The sequence below is a fragment of the Drosophila serrata genome, unplaced genomic scaffold (genome assembly GCF_035046125.1).
Source record: "Drosophila serrata isolate PLE 108 unplaced genomic scaffold, ASM3504612v1 contig_123, whole genome shotgun sequence".
Classification (NCBI taxonomy): domain Eukaryota; kingdom Metazoa; phylum Arthropoda; class Insecta; order Diptera; family Drosophilidae; genus Drosophila; species Drosophila serrata.
The window spans coordinates 586,988-599,447 of NW_028257021.1; the positions used below are offsets into that span (position 1 = coordinate 586,988).

General features: G+C 35.9%; 1 protein-coding gene and 1 long non-coding RNA gene across 8 annotated transcripts in view; one reads left to right on the plus strand and one right to left on the minus strand.

Annotated features, from left to right (window-relative positions):
• LOC110182511 (Poly-(ADP-ribose) polymerase) overlaps window positions 1-12,460 on the plus strand; it is a 252,219-nt gene that overhangs the window by 130,684 nt on the left and 109,075 nt on the right. The gene's annotated exons all lie outside the window — the stretch shown is intronic.
• LOC147644664 (uncharacterized) lies at window positions 207-11,869 on the minus strand. Of its 2 annotated transcripts, XR_015270172.1 has the most exons (3): window positions 11,677-11,869; window positions 11,465-11,608; window positions 207-11,400 (listed from the first exon to the last, which is right to left on the minus strand). It is a non-coding gene; the product is annotated as an uncharacterized LOC147644664 (long non-coding RNA). The 2 variants fall into 2 exon arrangements; XR_015270171.1 differs by having other exon boundaries at window positions 11,465-11,869.

Genomic DNA, 12,460 nt, shown 5'->3' on the forward strand with positions numbered 1-12,460 from the left:
CGAACTAAGAGGACCAATCATAGAATAGAACCAAGAATTCCAAAGTTCCGCGTAAGACAAACTTTCCAGGAACTAGCATTCTGCATACGCTGGTATACGAATGGTATATCCATTCGCCGACACGGCCATACTGACTTTAACACGACCTCGTGTATATGTAACTGAACGTTTCTCTTTTGCCCCCTTTTCATTAATTTAAACAAATATTTCGAGTAATCCTATTTACTTTTCTTAACTAATGTCAACTTATCAAAATAGTATCAAACTTTCTTAAAACAAACTTTAGCATAAACATTACCATTCTGTTTGGGTTTCTTTAATACTTCAGGTCTTCAAAAATTATATTTCATGTTCACACATACAGACTTGTTCTTTTCTTTTTCTTTAATCCAATTCTTTAACTCAATTCAACATTCCAAATATCTAATGGACCACACGCCATGATCAAAACAAACATCAGCTTATTTTGCACTTTTGCTTACATTAATATTACATTATCTCATTATCGTCCACTCAGGCCACGATACTGTCTCTTTAACTCAATTCAATATTCCAAATATCTAATGCACCACACGCCATGATCAAAACAAACATCAGCTTATTTTGCACTTGTGCTTACATTAATATTACATTATCTCATTATCGTCCACTCAGGCCACGATACTGTCTCTTTACATTCTCTTTTCAAACATTTCATTTTTGTGCTTACATTACACCATCCAAGTACTCTGCCATTTCTTTTGGCCAGCAGTACAATATATCTTTGCCATCCTTATTGGGGCACTTCTCTTTCATCAATAACTTCAACATTTTCAACATTCTCAATATTCTCATTATTTTCATTATTATAGTCATCAAACACATTCAGCTCTTCGGGTACTTCCCCTTCTGGTAACTTGGTTTGATGCCTTTCCTCGTTTTTTAGTAAAACAAAATCTCCAACATTGTGTCTACGTATTTTCGCCTTACTTTTATCAAACCGTTCTTTATCATACACTGCTGTAGATACAACATTCTTTTCAGCTTGCGCTCTCACGTTTGACAGGTTAACTTCGTTTTCTATGTAACAAGGTGGAAGTAATCCTAACGGCCTTGATACTTTTCCCAATAACATTTCTAAAAGACTTGCCTTCGTCACTCGGTTAGTTGTACAATTAATTGCTAACTGCACCTCTCCTAGCACATCCTGCCAAGACTGTATTCCCGTTTCAGCCGCCGTTAACATATTTTTCAACGTGCTCATTGTTCGTTCCACTTGGCCATTAGCTCGACTAGCCCCGGTGGCAATCAAATGCAAATTTATTTTCTGATCAGAACAAAATTGACTAAACTTTGCTCCTGTAAAACACCTTCCCTGGTCGGCTATTATTCGGTTTGGTACTCCAAACGAAACAGCGGACTTTACAGCTTCTATGCAACTGTCACTGTCTAGTTTAAGAGTATGACTACGATAGACATACTTGGTAAACGCGTCAACTTGAACAATAATATATTCCTTCTGGTCACTTTTGCCACTTAATTTCCCTGTTATGTCTATGTGGATAGTATGCCAAGTAATATTTACTTTTGGGATTGAATGCAGTTCAGCTTGAATTTTTCTTGAACGTGATTCGACATTTTGCAAGTGATGCAATTCTCTACAAATTTCTTAATGTATTTTGATATATTATCAAGCAAATAAAAATCGTAAACTTTATCAAGTGTCTTTTCGAAACTTAAAAGCATAATTGACTCATGGACTTCGTTTATGACGGACCATCTAAAAGCACGCGGCACCACCGGTAAACAACGGGTTCTGCCATTTCTCTGAATTTTTCGGTGGAGAATTTCTGCCCTTAGTTCATAAGTTTTCGCAATATCTTCAGCAAGAGAAAAGTCTTTTAATTTGTTTACTATTTCGGCTATATCTGAGTCTCGACGTTGTTTAGCAATTAGCTAATTACTTGAAATTTCAGCCAAGTTAACTCTCTTCTCTTCAACTACTTTTACAGCAAAGGACCCTGGTGCGATAGGGTTTCTCGACAAAAAGTCAACATGTGCCATTCTTTTCCCTTCTCTATATTGAATATCAAATGTAAATGACTGCAAAAAGGCCCACCATTGCTGTGTTCTAGGAGTCAAATCTTGCTTATTTCTTGACGCCTTCAATGAGTTACAGTTGGTAAAAACTGTAAAGTTCCTGTCCAACAAATAATGTCGAAAATGTTTAATGGAGTTTACGACCGCTAAGGTTTCTAACTCATACGAGTGATATCTTGACTCTGCAGGTGAAGTTGTTTTGCTAAAATATTCTATTTCCTGGGGTTTGTTATTAATTCTGTGTAATAAAAATGCATCGTAGCCACTGCAATTTGCATCTGTATGCAGTTCAATTGGATAATTTGGGTCAAAAATAACAAGAGCTGGCTCATCAGTAAGTATAGAAATAACCTTCTTCCGTATCTGCTCATGTTCTGCTTTCCAATTAAATTTATTTTTCTCAGAAGTTAAGAAATATAACGGTTTCATTAACTGCGAAAACCCCTAATAAACTGCCGGAAATACGATGCTAATTCAATAAATCGTCTAAGTGATGTTACAGATTGTGGAGGAACAAGGGCTGTTAACGCTACAATTTTCTGAGGGTTTGGACTGCACTGGACCAGCACTGACACTTAAGCCTAAATATTGCACCGATGTTTTCAGGAAGGAACACTTTGTAATATTAAACGAAAATCCAGCCTCTGTCAGAACATTTAAAACAATCTCCAATCTTTCAAAAGCTTCCTCTAATGTTGTGGTAGTTATCATAATATCATCCATATACACGATAACATAAGAACAATTTAACAATTTAACATAACAATTTTCCCTCGAACTAAATCGCTCGCATGGACTTAATCGGTATGGCCTTCTCTGAACAGTTTTACTAGGATCGATCAATCTAATTTTCATTTCACCTACTTTAACTTTAGTGCATGGTATTCCTTTGAGAAAACAATTTGAGTACTTTGCCAACAATGAATTTAGTTTTATTTTATTTTCTCTGTCAAGTTCTGTATCAATATAAGCTGGCTCACAAATTAATTATTTTGGCTCTTGAAATCGTAAATTTGTCTAATGAAATGACAATATCAAAACCCTGTTTTAGTATTTCACGTCCAATAACGATATCGTTTTGCATGTGATCATCGCCTATTACATAAAACAAAATTTCAATATAATTATTATCAATTTGTACGTTACTTAGAACTTGTACAGTACTACATATTCCATTACTCCCAATGCCTCTTAACATAACAATATTATTCAATCTTTTACCAGAAAACTTTGTACTTAGCTTTTCTTCGTTCTGCATCAGGATCTGTTGTTTTATTTTCTCGCGAAAGTTCGATTAAATTTTGATTTGGTAGTTCGATGATGACACGCCATGGTCCAACTAATGTATTAGGTTGAGGACCCGATCCCACTTCTGATGTCGATTCATGCCGCCTCGCTATAACGATTCCTGTGAAAAAGGGAACTAACAGCGCAGCTGTGTCGCGCCACAACGAACTAAGAGGACCAATCATAGAATAGAACCAAGAATGCCAAAGTTCCGCGTAAGACAAACTTTCCAGGAACTAGCATTCTGCATACGCTGGTATACGAATGGTATATCCATTCGCCGACAGATATAAACATATTGAAACATACAGATACACAGATACCTAAGTTTAAAAATATATATATACATACAATTTCAAAATGATGTCAGAAAAAACATTAGAATTGTTAAAGGGTCAGTCCGGAATTATTATGGAAATAAGGCAGTTAGAAGTAAAAGTTGGATTAACAGAACAATACATAATAAGATCAGAAGAGTTTCAGAAGAGTTTGTCCTTTTGAAAATCGGCGTTGTCGATCATGATTATTTCAATTCCAAGCAATATGATTTGATAATGATGGTGTTGGCTCAAATCAAATTAAGATTTGAAAAAGAGTCTTTAAACAATAAGCCAGCGGTACAGTTTGTGCCCACTGCAAAAATCTCCAACACGGAAAAAAATATTGGAATCGGATAAGCAAATTAAAAGATTCATTGACATTGATTAATGAATCTATATACATTATAAAGTTAAAGGCACACTTATCCGAAGAAGTTGATGCCGTTGTTGCGCTAATTATTGTGCGAAAATTTAATAAAGACTATTTAAATTTATATGAAAGTCATGTCAAAAAGACAAAAGACATTCAGGCATTTTCTTATGTTATGGAATTTTCAGAACAAAGACTTAATTCTATATCATCATTTTCACAGGGAGATAAGCTTGTGAAGAAAGTTATTAGTACAATGGCCAATAATAATAGCGAAAATTGTGCATGTTGTAAATTACCAGGGCATTATTTAGTTCAATGCTATAAATTTAAAAAAATGAACCCAGCAGAAAGAACTGACTGGGCACAAAAGAATCATATTTGTACAAGATGTCTAAGGCATCAAAATTTTAAAAGATGTACAAGTGAGCAGCTATGTGTGACTTGTAACAAACCTCACCATACGTTAGTTACTAGGATCCAAGAGAAAGTGACGACGTGTAGAACAACGGAGCAAGCGTTGTTAGCTACAGCCCTGATTGAAGCAAAATCAGGCAATGGTGGCTTCGAAAAATTAAGAGCTTTTATAAACAGTGGGTCTCAAAGTACTATAATTTCAGAGGAAGCTTCACAAATTCTCCAATTACCGAAAATTAAATACACAGAAATTAGTGGGGTTTCTACAAGTACAACATGCATTTCAAGGTATACATTAAATTTACAAATCAAAACACAAAAAAAGGATAAACATAATTTGAAGGTAGATTCGATAGTCCTACCAAAATTAATGTAGGCACTATCAAGTCAAATGATTAACATTGACACGGCAAAGTGGGATAAATACCGGCTTGCTGATCCCGAATTCAACAAGCCAGGTAGGGTGGACCTAATAATAGGAGCAGATCTATATGCACACATCTTAAAAAATGGAATAAAAAAATTGATGGACTCCTAGGTCAAAATACTGAATTTGGATGGATAGTGTCGGGCTGCACAAAATCGAAAGGCGATAACACAATAATTGCAACCATGATTGAGTGCAAAGATAAATTTATTAGACGTAGAACTGACGAAATTTTAAAATTAAAGGATACAGTATGGAATCATGTAAGATCTGAGGATAACCCAGCAGACATTGCCTCCAGAGGCATCTGTGCTACAAAATTAAAAGATTGTTCGCTGTGGTGGAATGGGCCCAAATGGCTCTCAACACCAGAGGACAACTGGCCCAAGTTACAAATAGATAAAGAAGTACGAGTAAATACTGTAATAGTAAAATCCGAAGACACCATTTCGAAGTTGCTTGGTATTGCTTGGTCGTAGCTTGGGTATTGCGATTTATCGCTATGAAAGTCAAGAAGGCTTCATACCCACATTTGCTGACAGCAAAAGAATTACCGATTAGTAATTATTAAAAAACAGCAGGAACGACAGTTTATGACCGAAATATAATGTTTGAGAGCTGACAAGGAAATAGAGCAGAAAAGTAAGATTCTAGGGCTGAATCCATTTTTAGACGAAGATGGTATCATTAGGGTGGTAGGCTACAAAATAGCAAATTGCGATTTGATGTCAAGCACCCGATCATATTAGATAAATGCCACATGACAAGATTAATAATTGAAAAAGCACATAACGAAACTTTGCATGGTGGAATTAATTTAATGAGAAACCAAGTCCAAAGGAAGTATTGGATATTTAGATTAAGGGATTCTCTAAAGAAAGTATTGAGAGAATGTGTCACCTGTGCGCAATGTGCAATGTACAGGTAAACAAATAATGGGTAATCTGCCCAAGTGCAAGGTAAATGTGGCATACCCTTTTCTAAATACAGGTATAGATTATGCAGGGCCATATCACCTAAAATGCTCAAAAAATCGGGGTCAAAAAACTTTTAAAGGCTATATTTCAGTTTCGGCTACGAAAGCGATTCATTTAGAAGTTGTAAGTGATGCATTCCTAGCAGCATTACAAAGATTTATAGCGAGAAGAGGGAAATGTTCCAATATATATTCGGATAATGGTACTAATTTTGTAGGAGCTGCACGGAAGTTAGACGACGAATTAATAAAAGCCATAAAACATAACTCCAGAATAGCTGCAGAAAAGGAAACCGAAAAAATTCAGTGGCATTTTATTCCGCCGGTATTACCTCATTTTGGAGGTATATGGGAAGCAGGTGTTTAATCCGTTAAATATCATTTAAAAAGGGTAATTGGAGATAGTATATTGACATACGAAGAGATGTCAACCCTTTTATGCCAAATCGAAGCAGTACTTAATTCTAGACCGCTATATATAACAGGAGAAGACATGGATTCTAACCCCCGGGCATTTCTTAATAGGCCGACCTACGTTGGATATAGTTGAGACAGTTGTAGAAAATGAAAAATTGCGAGCTTAGATAGGTGGAGGTTAATTCGAAAAATGAAAAGAGATTTTTGGGTCAAATGGAAAGAGGATTATTTATATACATTACAGCAACGATATAAATGGAAAAAAGGTAATCAAAATATAGAAAAAGGGCAGATAGTGATTTTAAAAGATGAAAACTGTCACCCAGCCAGATGGCCAATGGCAGAAGTAGAAGAAATTCATAAAGGCAGGGACGATAAAGTTAAGGTTGTCAAAGTGAAAATCTCAAAAGCATCATTGACGAGGCCGACTACTAAGATTTGTCCCTTAATTGGTGTACAACAGGCTGAGGTTGCAACCACAACTCCGATCGTAAGCCTTAAAAAATGAGAGATATTGACTTTGATTGCTTTGGTTTGCCAGGTATCCAGTGTGTCAGCTATAAAAATCAAAAAGAATGTGTTTGATGTACAAAAAATAAATAGTACTGCGGCTATATATTTAGATCCACTAGGAGATGTAGAAATTGTCAGTACATCTTGGAATTTAGTAATTTATAATAACATGGATGCATATTTCAAGATGATTTCAAAAGAAAAGGAAAGGCTCTGATAAAGGAAATGGGAAAAATTTGTGACAAACTTTGAAGATCAATGCCATCTAGTTTTGAATAATATGCAAAATCAGTTATTAGAACTGGAAGAGAATAATAAATTATTCATGATGCAACCAAGATCCAGAACAAAGCGTGCTCCTTTCGAGTTTATAGGTTCATTGTATCACATTTTAATTGGTATAATGGATGAAGATGACAGGGAACAATTAGAAGAAAATATGAAGAACTTATTAGACAATCAGAGGAACATAGATAAATTAGTTCAAAGGCAAACTTCATTGGTTGATTCAACTACTAATTTATTAAAAAGAACAACCGAGGATGTTAACACCAGTTTTAGGAATATGCAAGTAAGAATTGAAAACATGACAGAAGTCCTTAAGGAAAATTACTATGTGTACAAAGAATCGACAAAATTCTTTATGGTAACCAAACAGCTTCAATCCGTGATTGAAAAAGGTGAAAATGTGCAATCAGGAATTATAAACCTTTTAATTGATAATTATCACGGTAGGCTGAATACAAACATACAAACAGGCCAAATCAGCTTAAAAGTGAGATTGCTAAAATTCAGGAAAATCTGTCGGAAAATTTAATAATTCCAGGGAAGAGGTCAGATACGGACCTTAAGGAGGTGTATACTTTATTGACAGCGGGGGGATTATTTATTAAGAATAAATTGATCATTAGTGCAAAGGTGCCATTGTTTAGTAAGCATCCGTCTAAATTGTTCAAGCTAATTCCGTTGCCTATTAGGAATGTAGATAAAATGATAATGGTACACATAATTTCAGAATATTTGATTTATAACTTTGAAATCGTTTCGTATCATATAATGAGTGAAGCAACCTTAAATCAATGTCAAAAATGGCAACAAAGTACATATAAGGATATGCAAAGGAAGTTGGCCCTGGGATTCTGCGTATGACAACGCATGTGAGGTTCAACCGTTAAAGCCAAATAGAGCTTCGAATTGTGTATATAAAACAATAGTTGGTTCCACAAGTGACTGGGTAGAATTGGAAAAGAAAAGTAGTTGGCTGTTTAAAGTTCCGCTGATTACAAAAATAAGGGTACAATGTACTGGGTCTCAAATGGAGTCGTATGAATTGCCTGAGCAAGGAATTTTCAGTATTGCGCCGTATTGTACTGCAAGAACGGATGACAAAATTTTAATAGCACATCATAACATTCAATCCGAAAGTAAAGAGACTCTGTCAACACCATACATAGGAGATGTTAGTGAAGTTCCTAAAATTATGTGGGATCCGTTAAAACTAACGCCATTAAATCATACTGTTGAAATTGAACGATCATTTACGATCATCATTACAACTTAAAAGATCTGCATTTCCATCACATTTCCGGACATGCTGGATTAATAATTGCGTTAGTAATTATGATAATTTTAATAATATATTTTGTACGAAAATGTGCTGTTAGACAAAGACTGCAAGCAATAACCTTTTCCGGTCCATTGCCAGTCATATAAATGTTAACAATAAAAATAAATAAATAAAAATATAAAAAATATATATACATTAATTAATACAGTCCACTATATCGATGTTTACAGTTACAGATGTGCATTTTTAACCATATCTAACGATCGTTTTTATGGCACCTATATGATATAGTCGTCCGATTTTCATAAAATTTTACTCAAAATTTAAAACTGATATAAAATGGCTATACCTCAAATTTGATGAAAATCTGTTGAAAACTGAAAATGTTATAATTTTTAATTGTCTTAATTTCTCGATCGTTCCTATGGGAGCTATATGATATAATTGTCCGATTTTCATAAAATTGTATACAAAATTGTAGAGTATAGCAAAATGGCTACATCTCAAATTTGATCAAATTCTGTTGAAAACTGTTTTTTTTTTGTAAAAATTATCCGATCATTCCTATGGCAGCTATATGATATAGTCGTCCGATCCGGCCCGTTCCGACATAGACATAGAAGACTAACTGCAAAGTTTCATTCAGATAGCTGCAAAACTGAAAGACTAGTTTGCGTAGAAACGGACAGACGGACAGACGGACAGGACAGACGGACAGAAGGACAGACGGACAGACGGACATGGCTAGATCGACTCGGCTGTTGATCCTGATCAAGAATATATATACTTTATATAGTCGGAGGTGCCTCCTTCACTGCGTTGCAAACTTCTGACTGAAATTATAATACCCTGCAAAGGTATAAAAATATTGTTAACTAAATGTCAAGCTTGCCGGGCCTTTGGCAGAATGTTCATTAGAACACGAAGTATTATAAGTTTTATTATTAAGAAAGACAAATTCAAGCCAATGTTAATTTAAGTTATAAGAAGATAAATGTTTTTAAAAAGGAAATATAAATGAACAATAAGAGCAAGATTTAAGTTAAAAAATTAAATGAAATAGATAATTACAGTCCACTAAATCATTAAAGCATAATTGTCCATAAGCAATGTAATATGTATATCTTATGTTAGTTTTGCCGGCCTTTGGCAGAATGTTCAGAAAGAACACACATTTGTATACTTATATCAGAGAGATAAGAGCTTGTCTATGTATAGGCAAGAGAAATGTAGCTACACCAAAGTGTTGCGTCTGGCCAGCAGATGTCCTGCACTCTAGCACATGTGTGCATACCTAACTCAACTAGGTACCTAGAACACTTCGTGGGTTATATGACCTCTTGCGAGTGGTCATCACATGTTAAAGATAAGAGCGATATTATGTTTCCCGCGGTCGGGGATATACCGATCCGTGGATCTAGAAATAAGGATATGAAAATCTTATGTAAGCTACCTAAGCTAGGACTTTAAGAAATAAAATTCAGTTTGAAATATAAACTCAACAGTGTTAGACGCGTGTTTCATTTACAGCCTCTCTAACAGTATTCAAATATATTTTAGCCTCAAACTGTCTTGAAATGATACTATTTTTATCAAACTACTATTTCTAATTTATTTTGAATAAAATAAAATGAAGAAGTAGGTCTGTGGGAATTGGAGTTTCACATGTGCAATAAATTCCACCTTCTTTGTACGGATGTACTGTATGGGAATACAAAATAAAGCGTTTCAACATCCCAATCTAACCGACTGAGCAGTGGTTAGCTTTGAAGTTGCTGACGGTATAGCCATACTCATCGTCTCCGCCAGGCACACACCGTAGGAAAGTATATATAAATTTCAAAGCAGGGTCCTAGGTCCTAGATATAATAGCAATTACGAGATAGGTGAAATGAAGGGGGGGCTTTATCTGCTAGAACATTCGATAATTTGTAGAGATATTACGCGACGTGCGTCGTATACTTATTGGTTTGAAAATAAATTAGAACTTATTACAAGAAAGATACACGAAGCTTGGGCGAGCGGGTTGACAGCTGTTTGGTCTGGTAACGGGATCAAACTACGTCTTAAAAATAGGGTCCCATTTTGCGCCTTTTCTACCTCCTTCTCTTGTGAGGATAATGCATCAACAACATTAGTAATGACTAGCTCGCGAAAGCGTGGAATACGCTGAGTGCTCATCTATATGTAGAAGACTGTGGTGATCCTGTCAACGCGTCTGGCATTGGTCGTTTCTGCGGCAAGATCCAAGAGACTGCCTGAAGCCGTTTTTCAGTGCTAAAAGGAGGCACTTTCGTAGAGGATATGGATTCCTTGGCAAACTCGGAATGGGTAGAAGAAAAAACATCAGGGAACGTCTGCTTTTGATGACGCACCCAGTTATTGAATGCGTCGGGAGAAGTGGTAACTCGCGTGGAGAACGAAGATTTCTTTGAAGCATCAGGAGGAATCGGAATATTGGGGAATTTGCTTGGATGCAGCAAATCTGATGCCGACCGTGGCACGTAAAAAAATAGTGGGCGCTTGTGCAATCATGCATGTGATAACTTTTTGCATATCAATTTTTTCAAAACAGCTTTTTATGGTTGTAAGAAGAATGATCGTGAATCGTCATCTGAAGAAAGCGTACACATATACGCACTGGATGGTTCTCTATTGCATAAAATTCGGACATTTTGGATATTGGAATATTGAATTTTGCACCGATTGCAGAATTTCGATTCGAACTGACTCAGATGGTCAGAATTCAAAATAAATGTATTTTTTGGGTCTCACATCTTTAAAGTCGCTGTTGGAGGATTCTGTCCGCTCGTCACTGTATCACCGTTATTTGCCAAAGGGACGTACGAGTACAGGTGGTCGACTTCGCTGACTCAGAAATGCGCGACGCTTACCCAGTATATATTATATGCATCATCTTTCCATGTGAAAGAAAGTGTTTTTTCTTGCCACCGAGCCACCGAGGTGTCAATTTAATCTCCTATTTTGTGTTCGTTAACTTTCCGTTCACATCGCGGGTGCATGCAGCTATTCTTTTAAGTGTATTAAATTGAGTTTATTTACTAACTTTTATTGTGCTGCTAGTGCTTGCCTGTACATTCCTTTTTGTGCCTTCCCCGTCTAGTCGTTGTCTGCGCCGTCGAGACAGATAAACATTGCACGCCATTCTCGAATAAGCCTCCGTGGTTTACTAAAGAGTTGAGTCGCCTTTAAAATAAAACATCTAGGCTATATGCTAAATTTAAAATCAACGGTTCTCAATTTGCCCCTTTCCTCTTATTTATCAGCTCGGACAAAATTTACCGTCTTGAACCCGCTGTGTTACAGAAACTATTTGACTCCTTGCAAAGTCCAGTTGTTACAGGATCCTCATTAGTTAAACTCTTCGGAATCAAATCAGACAAATTTTTACACTATACCAAAAACGAAATTAATTTTCAGACAGCTTAAACGAAGCCAGGTACCGACAATATTTCTATTATTCTCAGGTATTGTGTCGACGTCCTGTGCTAACCTGCTACTTTTTCTTTAGGAATTTTACATTATTACTCTTCCAAAACTGTAGCAAATCGGATGACAATAATTAGAGGGAATCTCTAAATTGTAAGTGCTTGGATTTATTAAATGGTGGTCGAAAGAATTCAATGACCCCTATGTTACTAAATCGTTATACACCTCTTTAGTACGTCCTATCTTAGAATATGGATGCTGTGTTTAGAGCCCACTGAACGGTGTTCATAGTAAACGCATCGAGTCGGTTCAAAAGAACTTTATACTTTTCGCTATACGCGGTTTAAATTGGGATGCAAACCATAGATTACCTTCTTATTCAAATAGCCAACTCTTAATAAACTTACCGTCCTTAGCCAATCGAGAAAGATGCTAGGATCACCTTTATTTATAACCTTATCCAGTGATGTGGAAAATGCTGACTTGTTGAGTCAACTCAATTTCCACGTACCAAGTAGAAGTACTAGATCTTATATACCACTAGTGTTGCGCCGCTATAGAACTTCTTCGAACTGCTTGAACGTTTTAGAGTCTTATGTGCAAATTATAATGATTTGTACATACTTATCTCCAACGT